The sequence below is a fragment of the Ceratotherium simum genome, chromosome 13 (assembly GCF_057802395.1).
Source record: "Ceratotherium simum simum isolate JZ-2026a chromosome 13, ASM5780239v1, whole genome shotgun sequence".
Taxonomy (NCBI): domain Eukaryota; kingdom Metazoa; phylum Chordata; class Mammalia; order Perissodactyla; family Rhinocerotidae; genus Ceratotherium; species Ceratotherium simum.
In genome coordinates, this window is record NC_141912.1 from 31,171,187 (window position 1) to 31,195,694 (window position 24,508).

The 24,508-nt window shown below is 44.1% G+C and overlaps 1 long non-coding RNA gene across 2 annotated transcripts; it reads left to right on the forward strand.

The window, feature by feature from the left end:
- Positions 1–4,100: 4,100 nt before the first annotated feature.
- On the forward strand, positions 4,101–22,710 carry LOC147915646 (uncharacterized). 2 transcript variants are annotated; one of them, XR_015554068.1, is made up of 6 exons: positions 4,101–4,212; positions 4,466–4,942; positions 15,938–16,029; positions 19,836–19,935; positions 21,331–21,478; positions 22,324–22,710. It is a non-coding gene; the product is annotated as an uncharacterized LOC147915646 (long non-coding RNA). The 2 variants fall into 2 exon arrangements; XR_015554069.1 differs by lacking the exon at positions 15,938–16,029.
- The last annotated feature ends 1,798 nt before the right edge of the window (positions 22,711–24,508 follow it).

Genomic DNA, 24,508 nt, shown 5'->3' on the forward strand with positions numbered 1-24,508 from the left:
TGGTGTACTAGTTTCCTGTAGCTGCTGAAACAAATTACCACAAATGTGATGACTCAAAACAACAGAAAATTACTCTCTCACAGCCCTGAAGGCCTGAAGTCTGAAACGAAGGTGTTGGCAGGGCCATCCTCTCTCTGGATGCTCTAGGAGCGAATCCATTCCTTGACTCTTCTGGCTTCTGGCAGTACATGGCATTACTTGGCTTGTGGCCACATTACTCCTGTCTCTGCCTCCTTCATATCACCATCCCTTACGTCTGTCTCTCTCTTCTGTGTCTATTATAAGGACATTTGTCATTGGATATAGGACCCACCTGAATAGTCTGGGATGATCTCCTCATCTCAAGATCTTTAACTTAATTAGATCTGCAAAGACTCTTTTTCCAAATAATTTAACATTCACAGGTTCTGGGGATTGGGATATGGACATTTCTTTGGGGGGTCACCATTCATCTCACTAGGTACCAGGCTAGTGTTTCCCAGGTTTCCCCACTATAAAGTTGCTTTTTAGTTCCCCCTCCATACTCTACTGAAGGAAGACACTATGGGCAGGAAATTATGCTCCACCTTCTGTGGCTCAGAGTACCTACATAAATTATTTTGAATTCTTCCATATGGGAGACTTATCTATTCTTCCCATTCAGTCATTTATTTATATCAATATGGACTCATGGGCCTCTATTTTACTTTGGCCTATAATCTAATATTACCTTATCTTGTTTGTAAAATTGTTCCAGTTTTGACCATTGGGAGTTCTTTCAGTTGTCTCCCGAGTCCCTTAGGCATATCCCCCATGGTTTATTTTTTGAGCACCTTCTTACTTCGTGGCACTAAACGATGATCCAGACATCTTGTATACTGCCTGATCCAGCCCTAGAGCCAGACATTTCTCCAAGGAGCCTGGACTCCTTTTATTAGAGAGTAGTATTAGAAATCAAGTTCTGGGCACTGGGTTTGCTTGTTGCTATTTGGGTCTCATTGCTTCAGGCTTTGTCAGTGGGTAAAACTGGTAACTATATGTGTATATATTAATCCATGTATGCACACACATCTAAAATTATTACTATATGTGTATATAATGCATGCATACACGTGTATATATTAAACTAAACATAATTTCAACTGATGTCTCCAACTCCAACCCAGTGCCATGCGATTCACTGAAGCTTTTCCACCCTTGTTTTTCTGTAACCTCCCATATCAACAGTAAGAATCTTGGCTCCTACTAGCCACCATCCTTTTCCTTATTGTCAATCCCAGTATACATACACAGCTAATTCGTTAACCTGCACTCCCAAGAAAAACAACTTTACCGACTAGAAAACAGTGTTATGTACAGTTCCTTTTGTCTTTAGTCTCAGAGTTTCCATTTATTCCCAAAGTTACTCAGACATTACCTCTTTCCCCACCACCTTCAGTGAGGTTAGATCAGACATTTGGAATAGAGTTAGACGCTTTTGTCACAGGCTGTATTCCATCCAGGGATCCCCCACCCTCCTGGTTGATTTTTAAAATTTGCATACGTTAAGAGCCACCCTTCCTACTGTAATGTGCTATGGTTTTCATACACGGGTAGTTTTGTGTATCCATCCCTATGGTACCACGCAGGATAGTTTCACAATCCTAAAATTCCCTGTGCTTCACCTAGTCAACCCTCCCCCTTCCCAAACCCTGGCTGTCACTGATCTTTTTTCCGTCTCTATAGTTTTGCTTTTTTGAGAACGTCACATTAATGGAATCATACAACATATAGCCTTCTCAGACTGGCTTCTTTCACTTGGCAATATGCACTTAACATTCATCCATGTTGTCACATGGACTAATAGTTCATTCCTTTTGATCACTTAATGGTCTTCCACTTAACGGTATGGATATAGACCACAGTTTGTTTTGTCCATTCATCTACTGGAGGACATCTTGGGCGTTTCTAGTTTTGGGTGATGATGAATAAGGCAGTCACAAAAAGACAAATATTCTATGACTCCACTTATATGAGGTACTTAGAGTAGTCAAAGATCATAGAAGGTAGACAGGTAGCTGCCAGGGACTGGGGATAGGGGGGGATGAGGAGTTATTGTCTAATGGGTAAAGAGTTTCAGTTTTACAAGATGAAAAGAGTAATGGAGATGGATGGTGGTGATGGTTGCACAACATTATGAATGTATTTAATACTACTGAACTGTTCACTTAAAATTGGTTAAAATGGTAAATTTTATGTTGTGTATTTTACCACAGTAAAAAAATTGGGAACAAAAAGGATTATTAAAAAAAAAAAAAAGTTTAGGGGCCGGCCCAGTGGCATAGTGGTTAAGTTCACACATTCTGCTTCTGCGGCCCTGGGTTTACAGGTTTGCATGAGGTATGCGGACATACACACCACTCATCAAGCCATGCTGTAGCGGCATCCCATATACAAAGTAGAGGAAGATTGGCCCGGATGTCAGCTCAGGGCCAACCTTCCTCACAAAAAACAAAAAAGTTTAAACATAAAGTAATATGACCAAGCAATTCCACTCCTAGGTATGTATATACCTGAGAGACTGAACACATATGACCAAACAAAAAGTTGTGCACAAATATTCATAGCATCCTAATAGCCAGAAGGTGAAAATCATCAACTGATTTATGCATAGATAAAATGGGGTAAATCCATACAATGGAATATTATTTGGCAAAATAAAGAAATGAAGTACTGATACATGCTGCAACATGGATGAACCTTGAAAACACTATGCTAAGTGAAAGACGCCAATCAGAAAAGACCACGCATTGCATGATTTATATGAAATATCCCAAATAGGCAAACCCATAGAGACAGAAAATAGACTAATAGTTACCCAGGGCTGGGAGATTTCGGGGTAAATGGGAGGGAGGAGCAACTGCTAATGGGTACAGAGTTTCTTTTGGGGTGATGCAAGTGTTCTAAATTTGATGGTGATGATGGTTGCAAAACTCTGTGAACATACTAAAAATCATTGTATTGTACACTTTAGATAGATGACTTGCATGGTATGTGAATTATATCTCAATAAACCTATTATAAAAACACATATCTGTAAAGACAATGAATTGGAACAAGTCAGGGAATTTTTGAATGTTTGCACCATAGATAGAAACATGCTTTGGTTAATATTTGTATACACTTCTTGTTAAACTTTGTGAATAAATTGTTTCCTGAGGGACTGTCCATATTGATTGGTCTATGATCCACTTTGGCTTGTGATCCATGGATATGACATAAGAACAATTGTGATTTACTTCAGTTTCAAGGTCACACAGATGTTATTCTTTGAGAAAGTGACCTCAGGTACATTACATTGTGCTTTGTGAGGCCAACTAAAAGATACTTTGACATATGAGAAGTGGGCAATAATCCATCTCATGGAAATTACCTTGGGCTCCTGGCTCTTTGGGGGGTGTAATTATCAAAATGGAAATTAATAAACAACAACAAAAACTATCTGTAAGTGAACCACTATCCAATGCCTTCGGCCATTAGTTGTCCCCAAGATTAAGGAGGAAGCCTCCATCCCACCACCTTCCATTTTCCAAGGATGCTTATTGTCTGTCCTCGAGCTCTGTGGGGGAAAGATTCTTTCTAGAAGCACAGTGCACAGGGGAATATGAAAGACTCTGGAGAGAAGTCTCAGTTAAAAGCTTCTCTGAGCCCTGTTTTCTGCCCAGCACAGGGTAAGGGATTCTAGAAAAGGAAGAAGAAGGAAAGTGGGCTGAGAGACAAGCTAGTGTCACTCTCTCTTCTAGGAACTGGGGAGACAGCAGGCAAGAGTGCCCTGTGTGGCAGAGGGGAGGGCTTAAGGAAAGGTCTAAAGGACTCCAGTTTTGGATCTCAGGATCTCCAGCATTGAGAGCAATGTCTGGGATGCAGAAGACAACTAAGGTGGTGCAGTGGGCTGAAATAGTGGGAGGGAGCACCCGAGAATCCCCATCTACACAGGGCTTTTTCAGAAGTTTCACTTTTCAATTTCAACCCCTTTCAGGTTATTCTGCCTGGAGACCTATGACACTCGCCAATTGCTGTTTCTGTTGGGTACCCTTTCTAGCGTAGCCAATTAGAGGAAGTTCATTTTCACAGAGGAGCCGGAAAGTACCCAGAGTGCTCCCTCAACTCCAAGAGGTCCAGAGGCACCAGGTCACCGTGGCCCAAAACCTCCACCTGCTCCTCTCGGGGATGCTGGTCCTGACGGATACCGAGGCGAGTAAATGTGGCATCTGGAGTGAAACTGCCTTTGAGGAGGGAGGAGAGGAACGTCCCTTTGGATCTCTTCTTCCTTCCCCCTTGCTCACTTTCCTTCCACCTCCAGCTCTCCTCACCTTCACTACCCCCCTCAACACACACACACACACACACACACACACACACACACACACACACACGAGGAAGCTGCGGGCGTGGCGCAGCCTGGAGGTGGATCGGGCTGAATCATCGCCCCCTTTCCCGCCCCCAGGGTCCCCCTTCTTGAGGTGTTTGGCACCTTTCGGCTCGGGACTGGCAGAGCCCGGATGCTTGGAAGACAACTGCGTGGACAACGGGGCCCTCCGTCTCCCGGGCGCGTGTAGCTTCTGGGACCCGACAGGCCCCTCATACCTGAGGGGAGAACACACCTGGTAGCTAACAGCTGCTCTGGCTAATTACCGTCTTGGAGCTGGGATCCCCGCGGGCAGGGGCCAGGGTCTCCCACCTCCTGCCTGAGTTCAGCTGCAGGTGCCCGGGAATCCGAGCCTGTGCTTGGGTATGAGCTGCCTGTCTACCACTGCCCAGATTACATCTTCCAGAACAGGGACCCGCGCTCCGGAGCAGAGGCAGGACTGGAGAGTGGAAAGCAACCTGGTGGGCGGAGCGCTTCCAGACCTACCTGGAGGGCACGTTCTTGGAATCGCTACATAGATCCCTGGAGAACTGGAAGGAGACCTGGTTCATGCAGGTACGAGGGGCAGCCTCCCTGGACCTCCTCTTTGGCTGGGGCTGTGTCCACAGCACTGTGCCTAAGGACGAGAGAGCGCACGTCATCCATCAGGTAACCCTCCTGGCAGTTTAAGGGGTGCTTTGGAGGAAGTTGAATTTGTCCCGGTCTCGGGGCGGCCCGTGGTTTAGCGGTTAAGTGCGTGCGCTCTGCTACTGGCGCCGGGGTTCAGATCGCGGCGCGCACCGCCACACCGCTTCTCCGGCCATGCTGAGGCCGGGTCCCACATAGAGCAACTAGAAGGATGTGCAACTATGACATACAACTATCTACTGGGGCTTTGGGAAAAAAAAAAAAAAGGAGGAGGATTGGCAACAGATGTTAGCGCAGAGCCAGTCTTCCTCAGCAAAAAAAAAAAACAGGAGGATTAGCATGGATGTTAGCTCAGGGCTGATCTTCCTCACACACATTAAAAAAATTTGTCCTGGTCTTTAAACACTTGACTTTACCCTGGCCCAAGGCCACCGCTTTCTGTGACATTTAGGGACCACAAGGCTTGGGGGAGAGAAGGTAGGAAAAAAGATGTGAGAAATAATTGAAGGGAAGTTTCCCTTTGAACCTGACCTTGAAGAGGAGCTTTGTCTGCGTTTCTTTCTCTCAGACTTTGCCCTAAACCTCTTCCCAAGGCCTGCTGCTCAGTGTGACCCCGCCTTTACCTAGGATGGAACCAGAGCTCCCCTTCCTCTCGCTGAGGCTTCTGTGAGTCTCACCTCCAGCCTAGAACCTGCTCTAAAATAGCGTTTCCTCCGAGGCCCCTGTGAAGGAAGCCAGAGTTTGATTTTCTAGTTTCCCTCCCCAATTCTCCTGTCTAGTCCCAAAGTGGTTACATGTGCCTCTGTTGAGTGAATAATGGGCAGAAAATCAACAGAAATTTTGCAAGTGTAACTGTTCATATCAGGACAAATTATCTCAACTTTTTAAGCTGAAAATAAGTTCTCTTTGTTCATCTTTTTAAAAATTGTTTTGGTTATTCTACGTCTTGGATGTTTTCATATAAATTTTTAAAATCAGCTCATCAATTTCCACTAAAAGCCTCTAGGGTTCTGTTGAAACTATAGATCAATTTGTGGACAATTGTCATCATAACAATGTTGAGTCTCACTATCCAAGAAAAGGGGTCGATTTATTCATGCCTTCTTTAGTCCCTCTCAGCAGTGTTTCTTGGTTTTCAGTATCTTGGTTTTCAGAGGTCTTAGACATTGCTTGTAAGATTTGTTCTGAACAATTTGATGTTTTTTGGCACTAATGTACTTGGAATGATATTTAAATTTTATTTCCAATTATTTGTGGCTTATATATAATATACGTGGTGGGTATTTCTGTGTATTAACCTTGTATCCTATTAGCTTGTTTTGTTAAAGGATTTTTGTCTGAAGTCTTGAATGATAATTGTCCATAAATTTTTCTTTCTTTTTTCAATTTTGCTAAGTTTTAAGTTTTAATTTGTTAAGTTTAACTTTAACAGAATAAATTTGTCCATTTCATCTAAGTTGACATCAAGTTGTTCATAGTATTCTCTCACTATCCTTTTAACCTCTGTAGGATCTGTGGTAGTAATCCCTTTTCTTTCCTAATACAGTGATTTTTGTTCTCTTTTCTTCTTAATTAGTCTCCCTAGAGGTTTGTCAAGTTAACAAAGTTTTGCCTTTGTTAATTTTCTCTGTTGCTGCCTGTTTTCTACTTAGTTGATTTCTTCTCTTTCTTATTTCCTTCCTTTAACTTACTTTTTTCTTGCTCTTCTTTTTCTAGTTTCTTAAGGTGTAACTTACATCACTGATTTCAGATCTTTCTTCTTTTCTAACCCAAACACTTAAAGCTTTAAGTTTCCCTCCAAGTACTCCTTTAGCTGCTTTCCACAAATTTTCGTATGTTGTATTATTGTTATTACTCAATTCTAAATATTTTTGTACTTCTCTTGTGATTTTGTCTTTGACCCATGAATTATATAGAAATGCATTAATTTACAGATGTTCGCGGCTTCCTATACTATATCCAGTTGGTATTAATTTCTAATTTAATTACATTATGCTCAGAAAATATACTCTGTACGATTTTTATCCTTTTACATTTATTAAGATGTTTCTTCTTTATCTACCTCCTGCCCTTGAAAAGGTTTATTCTTCAATTGCTGGATGTCATTGTCTATAAATGACAGTTAGATCAAGATGGTTGGTAGCTCCTTTCCAGTTTCTCTCTTTACTGATGATTGGTTTAGTTCCATCAGTTGCTGAGAGACGAGTTATAAATGTTGTGATTGTGAAATTGGAGGAGCAGGGTTTTTTGTTTTGTTTTGTTTTTAATCCGTATCTGACTGCCGCGTGTCGGCAGCTCTGCCAGAGATGGGTCTCCGCCGCTTGCTTCTGGGAACGGCGGAGCCCAGGAGGCTGTCAACTTCCTCTGATGGACGCGGCGCCGGGAAGACCGTCCCCGGCCAGCCAAGAAGTTGAGGGCTGACCATGTCTTTGGAGAGAATTGTAAAGAAAAAGACACCTTCCCTGGCCTGGGCCCTACCGAGGTCAACGTGTCAACGTGCCAATACACCGCCCCCAGGGAACTAGTCGCCCGAAGACGACGAGCCTCCTGGCTTTCGTGTGACGCCTCCCTCAGGGCCTGGTGTCCCCTCCGCTCTCCAGATAACGACCTCCAGCTGAAGATCCGGGCCCCGAGGCTGATCAAGGGACCCCAAGACAACCCCGTCCTGGGGCCGAAGTGTGCTCAGGAGGTGACTCATTAGGGACTGGCGAGGCTCAGCGGGCCGCCTGCAAGTCCCCCCAAGCCTGTCGGGAGCGGAAAAGCCTTCCCCGAGCAGCAGCAGGGCAGCCAAGCCCCATCCGGGAGCTCCTCGAGGCCGCGGATTCCGCCGCGGAACCGCCCCGCGAGGCGGGAGCGGAGAACGGTGACGAGCAGAGATGGGAACCTCAGACTCCGGTGTGAAAAGGCGACGAGTGACTTAGTGACTGGCGGCTTTAGGAGCCAAGAACGGAGCTAAAGAAGAGGCTGCCCAGTCCAACTAGGATGAAAAGGAGGGATGGGGGCGGGGTACAGGCGACCTAGAAAGTGTTTAAAGGGGGTAGGGGTGCGCTGGGCTGGAAACCAGGTGCGGGGTGCGTTTTATTCGGTTTCTAACAACTTAGACGCGGAGTCGGGCAGCGGGCGCGGGACGGGGGCGCCCGGGTGAGACCCGCCACGTGTGGGCTCCGGGAGTGAGTCCAGGCCCGGCGCTGCAGTCGCCGGCTCCTTCCCCGCCGTGTTCATCCTTCTCCTCATTCTTCCAATTATGCCCCCTTCTCCTCCCTCTCTTGCCCCTCGTGCTGCAACCCCGACTCAACCGTCCTTCCCCCGGCGATTCCGCGATTCGGGTAGAGAGGTAGAGATGGAAATGGGGGCCATTTCGGTCGCGGTTTCTGGAGACATCCCAGGAGGCGCCAACAGGGTCTTAACGTTTGCGTCGCGCTCTCCGGTTACAGAGCACTTTCCCCGAGGGCTTTCCCCGCCGCAGCCACGAGGGAGGATCTGATCATCCCTCTTCCCGCGCCCGGGAAGGAGAGTGAGGCCGCACCGAGGAGGCGGGCCCCAGGACACGCGATCCTCCAGCTGCACTAGAATCCAGGCTTCTCAGGGATGGAGCGGGTCTTCCAGGCGCCGGAAGAGTCAGAGGAGTCCCCAGCCAGGACTTCATATTTCGCGGCCTGCTTACGGGAAATTAGGACTAGAATGGCGCTGACTCTCCCCTGCGCTCGCCCTGGGTGGGGTCTCCTGGGCCTGGCAGGCTGCTCCAAAGACTCGGCTTTTCCGGACTCCAGAATCTATCCTTGAAAGAGAGGAAGAAAATCAGATATTCATGACCTCAAAAGTTTACCACCGCAAACACAGATCCCACAAAGGACTTGTGTTTTGACTTCATAGAGAAATCTACAATTCATCAGTTAAAATAATCAAACAACACAATAGGAAAATGGACAAGAGACGTGAACAGACGTTTCATTAAAGGAGATATGCGGATGGCTAACAAAGACATGAAAAGATGTTCAACCTCATTGGCCATTAGGGAAATGCAAATTAAAACCAAAATCAGAATGGATAAAATAGGAAATAGTGATACCACCAAATGCTGGTGAGAATGCAGAAAAACGATTCATTCATTGCAGGTGGGAATGTCAAATGGTACACCCACTCTGGAAAGAGTAGGGCAGTTTTTTAACAAAACTAAACGTGGAGTTCACTCTTGGGCATTTATCCCAGAGAAATGAAAACAAGTTCACACAAAAACCTGTAATGTTCGTAACAGACCGGGTGTGAGCAGACAAGAAGAGCTCAGTGGCTGGACCAGACAGATTCAGCTCCAAGAATTCCCACAGGGACCAGAAGCCACCAAGATCTGTGGTTCCCAGGGTAGAGACAGCATCAGCCCTGAGGGTGACATGACCTGAGAAGGGAAGAAGGGACCAGAATTGGGAAGCAATTCTTTTGTGTGTGTGTGTGTGTGAAATTTTTGTTGTACATTATTGTTTGTCCAGTCACCCTCTAAATGTATCCCTCCACTCCTTGTGCTCACCCCCCATCCCCCTTGCCCCTGGTAACCACCAAACAGTTCCAGCTGTCTGTGTGTTCATTTATCTTCCACATATGAGTGAAATCATCCAGTGTTTGCCTTTCTCTTTCTGGCTTATTTCGCTTAACATAATACCCTCCAGGTCCATCCATGTTGTTGCAAATGGGAGGATTTTGTCTTTTTTATGGCTGAGTAGTATTCTATGGTGTATATATACCACATCTTCTTGATCCAATCATCAGTCGAGGGACACTTGGGTTGCTTCCACATCTTGGCTATAGTGAATAATGCTGCGATGAACATAGGGGTGCATAAGCCTCTTTGGATTGTTGATTTCAGGTTTGTTGGCTAGTTGTCCAGTAGTGGTATAGCTGGATCATAAGGTATTTCTATTCTTAATTTTTTTAGGAATCTCCATACTGTTTTCCATAGAGGCTGCACCAGTTTGCACTCCCACCAGCAGTGGATTAGGGTTCTCATTTCTCCATAGCCTCTCCAGCATTTGTTGTTTTTTTCTTGGTGATTATAGCCATTCTTATAGGTGTAAGATGATATCTTAGCATGGTTTTGATTTGCATTTCCCTGATGATTATTGATGTTTAGCATCTTTTCATGTGCTTATTAGCCATCTGTATATCTTCTTTGGAGAAGTGTCTGTTCATTTCCTCTGCCCATTTCCTGATCGGGTTGTTTGTTTGTTTGTTGTTCAGTTGTGTGAGTTCTTTATATATTATGGAGATTAATCCCTTGTCGGCTATATGGTTTGCAAATATTTTTTCCCAGCTGGCGGGTTGCCTGTTCATTTTGATCCTGGTTTCACTTGCCTTGTAGAAGCTCTTTAATCTGATGAAGTCCCACTTGCTTATTTTTTCTTTGGTTTCCCTTGTCTGAGTGGACATGGAATTCGAAAAGATCCCTTTATGGCCGATGATGAATAGTGTACTACCTATATTTTCCTCCAGGAGTTTTATAGTTTCAGGTCTCACCTTCAGGTCTTTGATCCATTTTGAGTTAATTTTTGTGTATGGCGAAAGAAGATGGTCTACTTTCATTCTTTTGCAAGTGGCTGTCCAGTTTTCCCAGCACCATTTATTGGAGAGACTTTCCTTTCTCCATCGTGTGTTCTTAGCTCCTTTGTCAAAGATTATGTGCCCGTAGATGTGAGGTTTTATTTCTGGGCTTTCAATTTTGTTCCATTGATCCATGTGTCTGTTTTTGTACCAGTACCATGCTGTTTTAATTACTATCACTTTGTAGTATGTTTTGAAGTCAGGGATTGTGATGCCTCCAGCTTTGTTCCTTTTTCTCAGGATTGCTTTAGCTATTCGGGGTCTTTTGTTGCCCCATATGAATTTTAGTATTCTTTGTTCTATTTCCATAAAGAATGTCCTTGGGATTCTGATTGGGATTGCATTGAATCTGTAGATTGCTTTAGGTAGTATGGACATTTAAACTATGTTTATTCTTCCAATCCAAGTGCATGGGATATTTTTCCATTTCTTTGTGTCATCATTGATTTCACTCAATAATGTCTTATAGTTTTCATTGTATAGGTCTTTCACTTCCTTGGTTAAATTTATTCCTAGATATTTTCTTCTTTTTGTTGCAATAGTAAATGGGATTGTCTTCTTGAGTTCTCTTTCTGTTAGTTCGTTGTTGGTATATAGAAATGCAACTGATTTCTGTAAATTGATTTTGTACCCTGCAACTTTGCTGTAGTTGTTGATTATTTCTAATAGTTTTCCAAGGGATTCTTTAGGGTTTTCTACATATAAGATCATGTCATCTGCAAACAGCGAGAGTTTCACTGCCTTGTTGCCTGTTTGGATTCCTTTGATTCCTTTTTCTTGCCTAATTTCTCTGGCCAGAACCTCCTGTACTGTGTTGAATAAGAGTGGTGAGAGTGGGCACCTCTGTCTTGTTCCTGTTTTCAGAGAGATGGCTTTCAGTTTTTCCCTGTTGTGTATGATGTTGGCTGTGGGTTTGTCATATACGGCCTTTATTATGTTAAGGTACTTTCCTTCTATACCTATTTTGTTGAGAGTTTTTATCATAAATGGATGTTGGATCTTGTCAAATGCTTTCTCTGCATCTATTGAGATGATCATATGGTTTTTACTTCTCATTTTGTTAATGTGGTGTATCACATTGATTGATTTGCAGATGTTGAACCATCCCTGTGTCCCTGGTATAAATCCCACTTGATCATGGTGTATGATCTTTTTATTGTATTGCCGTATTCGATTTGCCAATATTTTGTTGAGGATTTTTGCATCTATGTTCATCAGGAATACTGGTGTGTAGTTTTCCTTCTTTGTGTTGTTCTTGTCTGGCTTTTGTATCAGAGTGATGTTGGCCTCATAGAATGTGTGGGGAAGTGTTCCACCTTCCTCTATTTTTTGGAATAGTTTGAGAAGGATAGGTATTAAATCTTCTTTGAATGTTTGGTAAAATGCTCCAGAGAAGCCATCTGGTCCTGGACTTTTTTTTTGGGGGGGGGGGGAAGGTGTTTGATTACTGTTTCAATCTCCTTACTTGTGATTGGTCTATTCAGGTTCTCTATTTCTTCTCGATTCACTTTTGGGAGGTTGTATGAGTCTAAGAATTTATCAACTTCTTCTAGTTTGTCCAGTTTGTTGGCATATAGTTTTTAATAGTATTCTCTTATAATCTTTTGTATTTCTGTGGCATCTGTTGTAATTTCTCCTTTTTCACTTCTAATTTTATTTATTTGAGGCTTCTCTCTTTTTTTCTTGGTGAGTCTGGCTAAGGGTTTGTCAATTTGTTTATCTTCTCAAACGACCAGCTCTTTGTTTCGTTGATCCTTTCTACTTTTTTTTTTTCGATTTCATTTATTTCTGCTCTGATTTTTATTATTTCCCTCCTTCTGCTGACTTTAGGCTTTGTTTGTTCTTCTTTTTCTAATTCTCTTAGGCGTAGTTCGAGGTTGCTTATTTGGGCTTTTTCTCATTTGTTAAGGTGGGCCTGTATTGCCATGAGTTTCCCTCTCAGGACTGCTTCTGCTGCATCCCATATGAGTTGATATGGTGTATTTTCATTTTCATTTGTCTCCAGATATGATTTTATTTCTCCTTTAATTTCATCAGTGATCCATTGGTTGTTTAGTAGCATGTTGTTGAGTCTCCACAGCTTTGTCACTTTCCCAGGTTTTTTCTTGTAGTTGATTTCTAGCTTCACAGCATTATGGTCAGAAAAGATGCTTTCTATGATTTCAATCTTCTTAAATTTATATAAGCATGCCTTGTTTCCCAACATATGGTCTATTCTTAAGAATGTTCCGTATGTGCTTGAGAAGAATGAGTAATCTGCTGTGTTTGGATGGGGTTTCCTATATATATTTACTAAGTCCATCTCATCAAGTTTTTCATTTAAGTCCATTATTTCCTTATTGATTTTCTGTCTGGATGATCTATCCATTGATGAAAGTGGTGTGCTAAGATCCCCTACTATTATTGTGTTGTTGTTAATATCTCCTTTTAGGTTTGTTAATAGTTGCTTTATGTACCTTGGTTCTCCTGTGTTGGGTGCATATATATTTAAAAGTGATATGTCTTCTTGGCGGAGTGTCCCTTTTATCATTATATGTTGCCCCTCTTTGTCTCTCATTACCTGTTTTATCTTGAAGTCAACTTTGTCTGAGATAAGTATGACAGCACCTGCTTTCTTTTGTTTGCCATTAGCTTAGAGTATTGTCTTCCATCTTTTCACTCTGAGTCTGTGTTTGTCTTTAGAGCTGAGGTGTGTTTCCTGGAGGCAGTGTATTGTTGGGTCTTGTTTTTCAATCCATCCCACTACTCTGTGTCTTTTGATTGGAGAGTTCAGTCCATTTACACTTAGGGTAATTATTGATATATGAGGGCTTATTGTAGCTATTTTATTGCTCTTTTTCCAGTTCTTTTTCATTTCTTTTGTTTCTCATCCGATGTGTTTCAGACTACCAATTCAGTTTGGCAGTTCTGTATGGGAGTTCTCTTAGTTTTCTCTGTCTTTATCCTGTGTGATTCTGTTCTGATTATTTGGTTAGTGGTTACCATGAGGTTTGTATAAAAAAATCTTGTGGATGTGATAGTCCACTTTTTGATGGCCTCTTATTCCCTTAGGCTAAGTCAATACAATCCCTTTCCCCTTCCCCTTCTAAATTATTGTTGTCACATCCTATTTCTTGTGTTTTGAGATTATGTTTAACATGATGAGGTTATATTTCTTTGTGGTGCCTACCTTCCCTTGATCTTTGGTTTTATAATTAAGTGTTTCCTAATCTATTCTGATAGAGAGCTGCAATTTTTCTGGTTTTGTCAACCTGTTTTCCTCCTTGTTCAAAACTTTGAATCCCCTTTCTCTTTCTTTTCTCAGGCATGAGGACCTTCTTGAGCACTTCTTGTAGTGGCGGTCTTGTGGCAATGAACTCCCTTAGCTTTTGTTTATCTGGGATAGTTATTATTTCTCCATCATATCTGAAGGATATTTTCACTGGATAGAGTATTCTTGGCTGAAAGATTTGGCCTTCAGAATTTTGAATATATCGCTTCCACTCTCTCCTAGCCTGTAAGGTTTCTGTTGAGAAATCAGCTGAGAGCCTGATAGGAAATCCTTTGTACGTTATTATTTTTTGTCTAGCTGCACTTAATATTTTTCTTTGTCATTGACTTTGCCAGCTTTACCACTATATGCCTTGGAGAGGGTCTTTTCGTGTTGATATATTTAGCAGATCTATTTATTTCATTCACTGGTATTTCCAGCTCCTTCTCCAGGTTTGGGAAGTTCTCAGATATTATTTCTTTGAACAAGTTCTCTGCTCCCTTTTCCCTCTCTTCTCCCTCTGGAATACCTATAATTCTTATATTGGATTTCCTAATTGAGTCAGATATTTCTCGGAGAGTTTCTTCATTTCTTTTTAGTCTTAGTTCTCTTTCCTCCTCCATCTGGAGCATTTCTGCATTGTTGTCCTCAATGTTGCTCATTCTTTCCTCCATATTGTCAGCCCTGATGCTTAAGGCTTTCAGGTATGTCTTTATCTCCTCTATTGTGTTTTTCATCTCTAAGATTTCTGATTGGTTTTTCTTTACAGTTTCAATCTCTTTTGTGAAGAAACTCCTGATTTCATTGAATTGTCTATCTGTGTTTTCTTCTATTTCATTAAACTTTTTTATGATGGCTATTTTGAATTCTCTGTCATTAAGGTTATACATTTCTGTGCTTTCGGGGTTGACTTCTGGGCACTTGTCATTTTCCTTTTGGTCTGGAGATTTCATATATTTTTGCATAGCACCTGTCGGTACTGGTTTCTTTTTCCTCATAGCGAAAATATATGGTGGCAGTTTCCTCTTGCCCTGCTGAGTGGGGGTCAAGAGCTGTGTATTCTGGCCTGCCTGGATCAGCAGATGCTCTGGTTGGCATCTGGCTGAGCTGAGGCACGGCTGAGCTGAAGCACAGCTGATCTGAAGTCCCGCTGAGAGGAGGCTGCTGGAGGTGAAGTGTGGGAACAGCTGGAGCTGGATTGTGGGAAGAGCTGGGACTGGAGTGCAGCTAGGACAAAGACCTCAGCTGAAGTACAGCTGGACTGAAGAAGCCGGAGCTGGAGCACTGCTGGGCTGAAGCTGGAACTGGAGTGTGGCTGGGTTGAAGTTGCTGGTGCCAAGTTAGCTGGAGCCTGAGCACCGCCAAGCCAAAGCAGCTGGAGTCTGGGGGCAGGGACCCATTGAGCTGATGCAGCTGGGGCTGGGGCACAGTTGAACCAAAGGAGCTGAGGCTGTGGCATGGTGGAGCTGGGGCAGCTGGGGCAGCTGGGGCTGTGGCGCAGTGGGACCTGAGCTGCTTCAGCGTCTTGTGTGGGGGCATGGACACAACCTGCTGCTGGTGGAGCCCAGGCACCTGGGGGCTGCTGCTGCTGCTGGTGGAGTCAGGGCGCCTGGGGGCTGCTGCCTCTGGGGGTGGGCGGAGCTGAGGTACAGCTGTGGTGAAGCCCCCGGTGGTCGGGTGGTCGGGCTGGGTGGGGGAGGGGCGCTTACTTTCACCAGCCAGAACTCAGTGGTCTCTAGCCTTGCTGCAGCTCTCTGCTCTCCTGAGGAGCTAACTTGTCGAAAGTACCCTCGCCACAGTTCCACTCCCTCCGTAGGGAGATTCCTCACGAGCTGTGAGGGGTCTTGGAGAGCTCTGGTTTTCCCCACCGAGAGCAGCCCCTCCCCCCTCTCTCTGAGATCCCAATGGTCTCAGTCTCACAGTCCTTGGGGAAGGAAGGGAACTCCTCTTACCTCCTTCCAGCTACTCTGGGGATTCCAGCACCTCAGTCATCAAGTGTATGGCTGACTGGGTGCCTCAGACATACCTTGTGTTGTGTGAAGAGCTTCTGTTGGAATATGAACGTCCTTTTTGTTGTGTCTTAGAGGGGGAGAGTTCAATGTGGGAAGCTCACTCCACCATGATGCTGACGTCACCCTGGCAAGCAATTCTTTAATCACAGCGGTTGCAAACACATGTGAGTAAGAGATTATTATCATGGAAGTGATAACACAAAACATGAAAATTAAGTCAAGATGGATCATAGACCTAAATGTAAGGTCTAAAACTTTAAACTCCTGGCTCTTTTGACATCCTAGGAAGGATGAACAGTTACAGACATTCTAGTTCCTCTCAGAGGAAAGTCCTAACTTCCTAAGGCTTCACGATATCCTCCCTGGGTATCCCCTGAGGTAAAAACTGGGAATCCGATAGGATGCCCCAAATTCCTCTGGAAGGAAAGGATACCCAACCCCAAGGTGAGCTGTGACCCCAGTGCTCCAGGAACTGAGATGGGGCAGCAGTGCCATGCTGCCCAGCGTGGGCTGAGCCCAGACCCCGGGAGTAAGTGCACTGAAAGAAGAGTCCAGAGGCTGCAGAGCTTTGCTCTTGCTTGGAAGACACCAAGGACACTGGAGTGGAGGGACCCCTTCCGACCTTTTCTCTCATGCTCATGCTGCGCACCCCTCCAGGGACATGCATTGTTCGCTCCCTGGGCTGTATGATCTGCTCTGAGCTTTCATGATTCCTGATGTCCCTTCTCTCAAGTCTCTATAGAGTAAGGAGACAGATCTCCACCTTTTCTTTTTCCTTCACTTCTGCCTTCCAAACCCATCCCCTCTTGTCCACTTCCCCCACCTTCTTAAACCAGGAGCACAATCTAGATTTCTGGGCAGGGGCTTGTTTGCTCTTACACACACACACACTCACAAAGAGACACATATATACGTAGAGAGACAGAAACACACACACATGCTCTTAACCATACTCCTATGCCTCCTTCATTCCCATTCCCCAGTGATGGAGCTGGGCTCTGGATCTTGAAAGTATGCAAATTCCACCAGAGCCATCCACCTCAGAATCACTTGCTCCTTCTGTCAGGGACTCTGAGCCACATTTCTCTATTGACTGCCACAAACTCGAATGCACTGCAGCAGACAGCATGCTGGCCTGGAATTGAGGAGTTCTGGGTTCTGGTTTTCCCTCGGCCTCTAATTCTCTGCCTAGTTTTGGTTAAAGCACTCACCAGTTCCAGACCCCAGTTCACTCCTCTGAAAAGTGAAGGACTCAGACTGGGTCTTCTCAATGGTCTGGACAAGTCTAGGGGTCTGTAGTTCTCTAAGTCCCCCATGTGATGACCAAGAATGGATTAGGTTCTACGTGCTGCCCCATTCCCTTCTAAATAAACAGAAGATCAGGATCCGGCAAATTGACCACAGTCCTGAAAACTCCCAGGTCGACCTAGTTACAGGATCCTGGAAACTGCACCGAGAAGCAGGAGGGGTCCTCTTGGGGAGGACAGAGGTTGTGATGGTGCCCTTAGGACTCTAAGGATTATACATCTTCAAAGATTCTATCTACTCATTTCTATGTCCAGAATCACTATAACCTCTACCACCACAACTACAACCACCATCCTTAGAAAACCTGCTATTTTTAGTGACAGGAAGCATAAGAAACTGCAGTTACCCTGCTTTCTCAGAGGGAAATTTTTTTTTTTCGTGAGGAAGATCAGCCCTGAGCTAACATCCATGCCAATCCTCCTCTTTTTGCTGAGGAAGACCAGCCCTGAGCTAACATCCATTGCCAATCTTCCTCCTTTTCCCCCCACCAAGCCTCAGTAGATAGTTGTATGTCGTAGTTGCACATTCTGCTAGTTGCTGTGTGGGACGCCACCTCAGCATGGCCGGACAAGCGGTAAGCCTGTGCGCGCCCAGGATCCGAACCCGGGCCGCCAGTAGCAGAGCGCTCACACTAAACTGCTAAGCCACGGGGCTGGCCCCTCAGAGGGAACATTTTGACCGAAATCTCCTTTATCTTCACCACTCCTTGCCCACTTTATTACAGATACAACTCAATGATTTTGGTAAGTTTATGGAGTTGTGCAACTATCACCAAAATTCAGTTTTAGGACATTTCCATTCCTCCAAAAAGTTTCCTTGTTCCTGATTATAGTTAATCCCCACTCCTATCCTCAGTTCTAGCCACCAACTGATCTGCTATTTTTGCCCTTTCTAGATGTTTCATATAAATGGAATTGTATATCATGTAATCTTTTGTGTCTTGTTTCATTAACTTAGCATAATGCTTTTGGGGTTCATCCATGTGATGGCCTGTATCAATTGCTTGCTCCTTGTCATTGTTGAATAGTGTTCCATGGTATGGATATACCAAAGTTAGTTTCTCCCACCACCAGTTAGTAGACATTTAGGTTTTTCCCAGTTTGGGTGCTATTATAAATAATGAAGCTACGAGTATTCATTTATATGTCTTTGTGTGAACATGTGTTTTCATTCATCTGGGATAGATTCACAGGTGTGGGATTGCTGGGATCTATTTTAAATTTATGTTTAATGTTTCAAGAGACTTGTCAAATTGTTTTCCAAAGTGACTCTACCATGTTACATTGCCACCAGCAATGTATGAGGGTTTCAGTTTCTCCACATCCTTGGCAATGCTTTTTTTATTATATAATGTCTCCTCTTATTACAGCTATACTACAATTGTATCTCAATGTAGTATCTTATTATGTTTTTAATTTTCCTCCTGATGGCTAATGATGTTAAAATACCTTGTCATGGGCATACAAGGCATTCATATATCTTCTTTGGTGAAATGGTGATTCAAATCTTGGGTCCGTTTTTAGTTGGTCTGTTTATCATCTTATTATTGAGGTGTGGGAGTTTTTTATATATTCTGGATACTAAATCCTTATCAAATATATGGCTTGGAAATATTTTATCCCAGTCTGTGGTTTGTTTTTTATTTGCTTCATAATATCTTTGGAACTAGACATTTTCTCATGTTGATAAATTCCAGTTATCAATTGTTTTTCTTTAATGGACTGGGCTTTGGTATCTAAGAACTGTTTGCTCAGCCTAAGGTCATGAAGAGTTTCCCCTACTTTCTCTTTGTTTAATTTTAAAGTTTTAGACCTTACATTTAGGTCTATGATCCGTTTTGAGTTAATTTTTGTGTTTGATGTGAGATAAGGGTCAAAATTTATATTTTTTATGTGGATATACAAATATCCAAGCATCATTTGTTGAAAAGACTTTCCTTTGGCACTTTTGTTGAAAATGAATTAACCATAAATGCAAGAATGTATCTGTAGAGTCTCAATTCTGTCTCATTGGTTTATATGCCTCTCCTTGTGCCAATACAACACTGTTTTGATTACTGTGCCTTTCCAGCAAATTTTGAACCTGGATGGCATGAGTCCTTCTACTTCATTATCCTTCTTCAAAATTGTTTTGGGTATTTTAGGTCTTTTGCATTCCAGTAAAAATTTTAGCATCAGCGTGTCAAATTTTACAAAAACACTTTCTGGGATTTAGATAGGGATTTTATTTATAGGTCAATTTAGGGACAATTGTCATCTTGACAATATGATGCTTCCAATCAAAAACATTAAATGCCTCTCCATTTATTTAGATCTTATTTAATTTCTCTCAGCATTGTTCCAAATTGTCACTATACATCTTGCACTCATTTACTTAAATTTATTCCATGGGCTGGCCCTGCAGCTTGGCAGTTAAGTGCGCACGCTCCGCTGCTGACGGCCCGGGTTCGGATCCCGGGCGTGCGCCTACGCACCGCTTCTCCGGCCATGCTGAGACCGCGTCCCACATGCAGCAACTGGAAGGATGTGCAGCTATGACATACAACTATCTACTGGGGCTTTGGGGAAAAAAATTAATTAATTCATTAAAATTATTTTAAAAAATTATTCCTAAGTATTTGATGCTTTTGTCAACTGAATTGTTTTCTTAACTTCATTTTCAGTTTGAGCCAACGTTGAACATCTCACCTGCCAGCAACAGAGATTAATGCTGAGCCCACAATATGGCAATATTCTCTGAGAACACAAAGCAGCTACTTGATGGCAAGTTGACTACATTGGGCTTCCTCAATCCTTAAAGAGCCAGCCATTCGTTCTTATATAAATAGATACTGGTTCTGGGTAGAAGTTTTTGCGTTTTCTGTTCATAAAACCTCAGCCAATTGCCACTATCCAAGGGCTTACAGAGTGTCTGATCTTATACAACATATCTCTGCCCAGGAGACCCACTTTACAGCAAACTAGAACTGAAAGTGGGCCCATTACCATAGGATCCACTGACAGTATCACACACTGCACCAATCTGAAGCTGCTGGCCTGACAGAGCATTTGGATAATCTGGTAATGGTGCCACAGAAGCACCAGCCCAGAAGCAACACTTTTCAGGATGGGGTGTCAATTTTCATAATGTGGGGTATTTATTGAATCAGAGACCTCTATCTGGTGCTGTGTCCCCAGTGGGAAGAGTACATGGGTCCAGGAATCAAGGGATGGAAGGAGTGGGTCCATTTTCCATCACAGACAATAACCCACTGGGGGAATTGGTGCTTCTTGCTTCCTTCATTCTGGGCTCGGCTGGATTAGAAGTCATGGCCCCCACTTGCCAAGTGATACAGTGAGGGCCACACTGAACTAAAAGCCATACAAGCTGTGGCTGCTGCCTGGGCACTCTGGACTCCTTGGAGAAAAGAGGAGACCCAGTAGTGGTAGGAGTAACTGACTCTAATGAGAGGGGAGGTGAAGCTGCTGTTCCACTATGAGGGTGGGTAGGAATCTGTGTAGAACCCAGATGGTCCACGTGGGCATCTCTTGGTACTCTGTGCCCAATTTTGACGATGAAAGACATTTGCAGCAACTCCAGCTGAGAAGGATATGATTACCAGTGCCTCAATCTCTTGGGAATAAGGGTTTGGATAACACCACCAGGTAAGGCATCAGGACCTGCCACATTTAAGAAGTTTTCAGCTTCCCCAAATTAACACTGGGCAGAGCAGGGCCAGGCCATTCTGTAACCAGAGAAGCCTGGGGCTGAGGATGGCTTTGGAGAGAATTATACAATGAAAAATTCAAGTTAAATTGTTTTGCCATCCCCTAACAAGACCAGCTTGTCAATTAGCTGGTCCCAGGGAGGACGGTGCCCGAACTGAAACTAGCCTCCTGGGTTCTTATCCAGCTGCTCTCCTTTAAAACTGGGTCTAGGGCCGGCCCGGTGGCTTAGCAGTTAAGTGCTCGTGCTCAGCTGCTGGCTGCCCAGGTTCGGATCCTGGGCGCGCACAGACGCACCACTTCTCCGGCCATGCTGAGGCCGAGTCCTACGTACAGCAACTAGAAGGACGTGCAGCTATGACATACAACTATCTACTGGGGCTTTGGGGGAAAAAAATAAATAAAAAATAAATAAATAAATAAAACTGGGTCTCTCCTCTTCTTGAAAAATAGAGAAGTTCCAGCAGAGGATCCCGGCTCCGACACCTTGAATTCAGCCACCCACACCCTGCCGCTCTGCTTGGTCAAACACTATCAAGAACTGATAACACCTGGAGCAGACTGTAGCAGCTGGAATCTAGGAAGAGCGTTGTCGGGGGAGGTGAGTGAGTGCAGCAGAGGGGTGCAGGGAGTTGTTGGGCCCCTGGGGCCATCTGGAGCAAAGCTGTCCTGCAGTCGCCACCAGACCAGTCCTGGAGCTGAAAGGGTGTGTCTAGAGCGCAAAGGCTGTGTCGGGCTCACCTGGGCTCTGCTGCAGGACAGAGGAGGGAGGTGGATGGTGGGGGGGACCCCGAGAGAAGAGAGTAAAGAGGAAACGAGTGTTATAGTCACTCAAGGCTTTGTCAGTCATGACAGGAGCCCAAAAAGTGGCTATCTGGTGGAGCAGGATGGGAAGAAGAGCAGGATGAGAAGGACAGGGGTTGGGGTTGGGGCTGGAGCTGGGAGACAGGGAGCAAGGGAGGGAAGAAAGAGCTGGGGTGGGTGATGGTGCCAGTCTGAGAATCAGGTGCCCATTCCACTTTAGTAGGCAGGTGCCCAGTTCCACTTTAGTAGGCTTCTAACCACGTCAGTGTGGGTCTCCCAGTAGGTAGAGGAGTCTTAGCTTGAGAACACCGAAACATGGTTTCGAAGATATTCCCAGAACCCACCCCTCCAACACACCTACTGAGAATCACTGGGTCCTTCCCCGGTGACACTATCTTTCCTCCTCATTTCCCTTCCCTCCTCTTCTTTTACCTGCCTTTCCCTCCTTCTGTTCTCCTGGCCTTGACCCCCATTTGCCCTGCCTCTCTCCTCTTTCTTCCCCTCTGATAATTCAGGAAGGAACAGAAATGCAGGCAGAGGTCAGATGTTTTAAGAATTTATTGAGTGGTCTCTGGGAGTGTATTTTAAGACAATAACATTGTCCCTGGTTTCAAAGTATTTCTCTCCACATTTTTTCCTTAGGTTTGTGAGAAAGACCATCTGATCAGCCCATTACCCAAGGAAGGAAACTGAGACCCAGAGTCCTGAGGATGCTTGTCCAAGATCACCCAGTCCACGGGCCCTAAGAATCAAAGACCTCAGGCCCTGGTATCATTCTGCCATTCGCTTAAGAAATCAGGATAGGTCCTTTATCAAAGGATAAAGTGGATAAAGAAGATGTGGTGTATATATACAATGAAATACTACTCAGCCATAAAAAAAGATAAAATCGTCCCATTTGCAACAACATGGGTGGACCTGGAGGGTATTATGTTAAGCAAAATAAGTCAGAAAGAGAAAGACAAACACTGCATGATTTCACTCATATGTGGAAGATAAACCAACACATGGATGGATAGAACTATTTGGTGGTTACCAGGGGGAAGAGGCTGGGGGGTGGGCAAAAGAAGTAAAGGGATGCATTTACATGGTGACTGACAAACAAGAACGTACAACAAAAATTTCACAACAGAGAAAAAAGTTTTACTAATATTATTACTGTATACTTTCTTGGTTTCTGATCTTCCCCTAATTCTTAGTTTCCTGTTATATGCTGAGTTTTTCTTTATTTTCATTGTTATTACTTACTTCATTTTATTTTTGTAATTCTGTTCAGCATGAAAATAAAACAAGTGAAGAACTTTTTCATTATACAAAAAAAAAATCAGGATGGGGATGTTGAAGACTCTTCATGCATCAGATGGTTATCTGTGCTCCTTGGTGGGAGTCTTCCTGTGACCCCAGTTGTTCCTGCTGGGGGTGACCGCGACTCCTGAACCCATCCCTGTAGAATAGGAAGAAAATCAGACATGAAGGCATCTAAAATTTTCCTCCTGTGAACCCTTTTTTGGGAAGTAGAGGGATGTGCTCCAGGAAAAAAAAGGAATATACTAAAAAAGAGGAAGACTTGGGATCTGAGAAACCAGGGCATCAACCCATGAGAAGGGAAAGGGAGTCACCAGGAAGAAGGGCAGGGAGAGGCGTCTACAGGACAGCTGGGCAGTGGGCCCAGACAGGGGCAGGCTGGCCTGGGTGGGTAGAAATGCAGAGGGGAGCCTTCACCAAGAAAATGACCTAGACAACAACCATCATGAGTTTGAAGGCATTGAGAAGGGATTCACTGAACTGGGGGACAGTTGGGGGGATAAATTTATAAAATTAGAAGATCATGGAAAGTAAGAAAATGAAAACATCAGGCAATTATTAAACCCCTGGAAAACATCAATATGTATGAAAAGGACAATTAAGGAAGTTTAACATGTGGCTCAGGCAGGAGTAACATTCCCGTAAGTAAAGAATTGTCACTCTGTCTCCCAGTCCAGACAAAACGACCATATACCTACACTAGGAGGATGAGACTGCATTTGTTGAGGGGCGGGATAGAAACTGTGGAAGGAAGGGATGTTGGAATGTCAAAGATAATGTCTAAAAGTGAAAAATAAAAAGAAGCACGAATGTATGCTATCAAGAGAGATGGAGATAAAAAACAAAAAGTAAGTTGGGGGCCAGCCGGTGGCGTGGTGATTAAGTTCACATGCTCTGCTTTGTCGGCCCGAGGTTTGAGGGTTCGGATCCCAGGTGTGGACCTACACACCGATAGTCAAGCCATTCTATGGTGGCATTCCACATATAAAATAGAGGAAGACTGGCACAGATGTTGGCTCAGAGCCAGTTTTCCTTGAAGAAAGAAAGAAAAAGGGGGGGGGGAGAGAGAGCGAGGGAGGGAGGGAAGGAAGGAAGGAAGGAAAGAAGGAAGGAAGGAAGGAAGGGAGGAAGGAAGGAAGGAAGGAAAAGAGAGAGAGAGAAAGAGAAAGAGAGAGAAAAAGAAAGAGAGAAAGGGAGAAAGAAAGGGAGAAAGAAAGGGAGAAAGAAAGAAGAAAGAAAGAAAGAATCATAAGCTAAAAGGCTTGAAAGTGGTTATTTACCAGTAAGGGGATAGATAGGAATGGTTGAGGGGAGGCAGAGGGGAGAGGTGGTGTTTTGAAACGGGTAACTTGATGGAGGGGGAAGTAGGCAGCAAGCCTCATTCAGAATTCCAAGGAGTCTCTGGGTTCCTGAAGCCTTTTCCCCTGAACCGGCACAGGATTGGTCCTGGGGCTGAGGTTCCAAGCACCCAGGGCAAGCAAGGGCACTGAGGCTGCTGTAATGTGGAGAGAGGCAAGAGAAG